Source organism: Rutidosis leptorrhynchoides, chromosome 11, assembly GCF_046630445.1.
Source record: "Rutidosis leptorrhynchoides isolate AG116_Rl617_1_P2 chromosome 11, CSIRO_AGI_Rlap_v1, whole genome shotgun sequence".
Lineage (NCBI taxonomy): Eukaryota > Viridiplantae > Streptophyta > Magnoliopsida > Asterales > Asteraceae > Rutidosis > Rutidosis leptorrhynchoides.
This window is the reverse complement of record NC_092343.1, coordinates 244,645,057-244,649,815: the sequence shown is the minus strand read 5'-3', so window position 1 is coordinate 244,649,815 and position 4,759 is coordinate 244,645,057.

Sequence of the window (4,759 nt, the reverse complement as noted above, 5' to 3'; positions counted from 1 at the left end):
ACCTCGGTTCTGGGACGGTATTTCTCGTTCATCAAGTGCTTGAATGCTGACCACGGTAGTGCGTACGCATCGTCTTGTCCCACTTGCTCTAGATAGGTATTCCACCATGTTAACGCAGAACCTGTGAAGGTATGCGTAGCGTACTTCACTTTGTCCTCTTCAGTACACTTACTTATGGCAAACACCGATTCGACCTTCTCGGTCCACCGTTTCAATCCGATCGGTCCTTCGGTTCCATCAAATTCCAAAGGTTTGCAGGCAGTGAATTCTTTGTAGGTGCATCCTACACGATTTCCTGTACTGCTAGATCCAAGGTTATTGTTGGTATGTAGCGCAGCCTGTACTGCGGCTATGTTTGAAGCTAGAAAAGTACGAAATTCCTCTTCATTCATATTCACTGTGTGTCGAGTAGTCGGTGCCATTTCCTTCAAAATAGTCAAATGGAACAAGTTAATCATACAGAATATTAAGAGTAGTTAATAGTATTTCGTAGCATAATATGAACTCATTTATAAAAGCTTTTTCTTCATATTAGCGTTTTATAAGTTTAAATTCGGGTAGTACCTACCCGTTAAGTTCATACTTAGTAGCTAATATACAATTCAACTACTACAATTCTATATGAAAAACTGATTATAATAATATTTCGCGTTCAAACTTTTATACAATATTTTACAAACTTACAATACCGCTTATTTTACATAAAGCATGAAATATAGCACGCAATAACTTTGATACAAGATAGTTGTGAAGACAATTCTAGCTAGTACACAAGTCGTTCAGCAAAGGCAATAAAGACACGTAATTCATACGTCCAGAAACAAGTCATGCATTCTGGTTTTACTAGGACTACTTCCCATCCTTGGTCTTGTGCAACATAACCGTTATGGCCGTTGATAAGACAGCGTGTTGTAACGTCATCAAAGGGACGAGGGTTACGTAATGTCCAACAGTCCCGTAATAATCTAAAAACCTCATTTCTTACCCCAATTACCGACTCCGTCACTTGTGGAAACGTTTTGTTTAATAGTTGTAGCCCGATGTTCTTGTTCTCACTTTGGTGAGAAGCGAACATTACTAATCCGTAAGCATAACATGCTTCTTTATGTTGCATGTTAGCCGCTTTTTCTAAATCACGAAGTCCAATATTCGGATATATTGAGTCAAAATAATTTCTTAACCCGTTGCGTAAAATAGCATTTGGGTTCCCCGCAATATATGCGTCAAAGTAAACACATCGTAACTTATGGGTTTCCCAATGTGATATCCCCCATCTTTCAAACGAAAGTCTCTTATAAACCAAGACATTCTTGGAACGTTCTTCGAATGTCTTACAAACTGATCTCGCCTTAAATAGTTGTGCCGAAGAATTCTGGCCGACTCTAGACAAGATTTCATCAATCATGTCTCCGGGTAGGTCTCTTAAAATATTGGGTTGTCTATCCATTTTGTGTTTTTAAACTGTAAAATAGACAAGAGTTAGATTCATAAAAAAATACTTATTAATACAAGCAATTTTTACATATATCATAAAGCATAAGAACACTATATTCCATATATTACACCACACGAATACAACTATCTTATTCCGACTCGCTCGTTTCTTCTTCTTCGGTTTTGGTTCGTTTTGCTAAGTTTCTAGGGATATATGATGTTCCCCTAATACGAGCCGTCGTTGTCCACATTGGTTTAGAAAAACCTGGTGGTTTAGAGGTTCCCGGGTCATTGTTACAACTTAAGGACTTCGGGGGTTGACGATACATATAAAGTTCATCGGGGTTGGAATTAGATTTCTCTATTTTTATGCCCTTTCCCTTATTATTTTCTTTTGCCTTTTTAAATTCAGTTGGGGTAATTTCTATAACATCATCGGAATTCTCGTCGGAATCCGATTCATCGGAGAATTGGTAATCCTCCCAATATTTTGCTTCCTTGGCGGAAACACCATTGACCATAATTAACTTTGGTCGGTTGGTTGAGGATTTTCTTTTACTTAACCGTTTTATTATTTCCCCCACCGGTTCTATTTCTTCATCCGGTTCCGATTCTTCTTCCGGTTCCGATTCTTCTTCCGGTTCCGACTCTTCTTCCGGTTCCTCTTCGGGAACTTGTGAATCAGTCCACAAATCATTCCAATTTACATTTGACTCTTCATTATTATTAGGTGAGTCAATGGGACTTGTTCTAGAGGTAGACATCTATCACATAATATCAAACACGTTAAGAGATTAATATATCACATAATATTCATATGTTAAAAATATATAGTTTCCAACAAAAATGTTAAGCAATCATTTTTAAAGAAAACACGGTCGAAGTCCAGACTCACTAATGCATCCTAACAAACTCGATAAGACACACTAATGCAAATTTTCTGGTTCTCTAAGACCAACGCTCTGATACCAACTGAAATGTCCCGTTCTTATTGATTAAAAACGTTCCATATTAATTGATTTCGTTGCGAGGTTTTGACCTCTATATGAGACGTTTTTCAAAGACTGCATTCATTTTTAAAACAAACCATAACCTTTATTTCATAAATAAAGGTTTAAAAAGCTTTACGTAGATTATCAAATAATGATAATCTAAAATATCCTGTTTACACACGACCATTACATAATGGTTTACAATACAAATATGTTACAACAAAATAAGTTTCTTGAATGCAGTTTTTACACAATATCATACAAGCATGGACTTCAAATCTTGTCCTTATTTAAGTATGCGACAGCGGAAGCTCTTAATAATCACCTGAGAATAAACATGCTTAAAACGTCAACAAAAATGTTGGTGAGTTATAGGTTTAACCTATATATATCAAATCGTAACAATAGACCACAAGATTTCATATTTCAACACACATCCCATACATAGAGATAAAAATCATTCATATGGTGAACACCTGGTAACCGACAATAACAAGATGCATATATAAGAATATCCCCATCATTCCGGGACACCCTTCGGATATGATATAAATTTCGAAGTACTAAAGCATCCGGTACTTTGGATGGGGTTTGTTAGGCCCAATAGATCTATCTTTAGGATTCGCGTCAATTAGGGTGTATGTTCCCTAATTCTTAGATTACCAGACTTAATAAAAAGGGGCATATTCGATTTCGATAATTCAACCATAGAATGTAGTTTCACGTACTTGTGTCTATTTTGTAAATCATTTATAAAACCTGCATGTATTCTCATCCCAAAAATATTAGATTTTAAAAGTGGGACTATAACTCACTTTCACAGATTTTTACTTCGTCGGGAAGTAAGACTTGGCCACTGGTTGATTCACGAACCTATAACAATATATACATATATATCAAAGTATGTTCAAAATATATTTACAACACTTTTAATATATTTTGATGTTTTAAGTTTATTAAGTCAGCTGTCCTCGTTAGTAACCTACAACTAGTTGTCCACAGTTAGATGTACAGAAATAAATCGATAAATATTATCTTGAATCAATCCACGACCCAGTGTATACGTATCTCAGTATTGATCACAACTCAAACTATATATATTTTGGAATCAACCTCAACCCTGTATAGCTAACTCCAACATTCACATATAGAGTGTCTATGGTTGTTCCGAAATATATATAGATGTGTCGACATGATAGGTCGAAACATTGTATACGTGTCTATGGTATCTCAAGATTACATAATATATAATACAAGTTGATTAAGTTATGGTTGGAATAGATTTATTACCAATTTTCACGTAGCTAAAATGAGAAAAATTATCCAATCTTGTTTTACCCATAACTTCTTCATTTTAAATCCGTTTTGAGTGAATCAAATTGCTATGGTTTCATATTGAACTCTATTTTATGAATCTAAACAAAAAAAGTATAGGTTTCTAGTCGGAAAAATAAGTTACAAGTCGTTTTTGTAAAGGTAGTCATTTCAGTCGAAAGAACGACGTCTAGATGACCATTTTAGAAAACATACTTCCACTTTGAGTTTAACCATAATTTTTGGATATAGTTTCATGTTCATAATAAAAATCATTTTCTCAGAATAACAACTTTTAAATCAAAGTTTATCATAGTTTTTAATTAACTAACCCAAAACAGCCCGCGGTGTTACTACGACGGCGTAAATCCGGTTTTACGGTGTTTTTCGTGTTTCCAGGTTTTAAATCATTAAGTTAGCATATCATATAGATATAGAACATGTGTTTAGTTGATTTTAAAAGTCAAGTTAGAAGGATTAACTTTTGTTTGCGAACAAGTTTAGAATTAACTAAACTATGTTCTAGTGATTACAAGTTTAAACCTTCGAATAAGATAGCTTTATATGTATGAATCGAATGATGTTATGAACATCATTACTACCTTAAGTTCCTTGGATGAACCTACTGGAAAAGAGAAAAATGGATCTAGCTTCAATGGATCCTTGGATGGCTCAAAGTTCTTGAAGCAAAATCATGACACGAAAACAAGTTCAAGTAAGATCATCACTTGAAATAAGATTGTTATAGTTATAGAAATTGAACCAAAGTTTGAATATGATTATTACCTTATATTAGAATGATAACCTACTGTAAGAAACAAAGATTTCTTGAGGTTGGATGATCACCTTACAAGATTGGAAGTGAGCTAGCAAACTTGAAAGTATTCTTGATTTTATGAAACTAGAACTTTTGGAATTTATGAAGAACACTTAGAACTTGAAGATAGAACTTGAGAGAGTTCAATTAGATGAAGAAAATTGAAGAATGAAAGTGTTTGTAGGTGTTTTTGGTCGTTGGT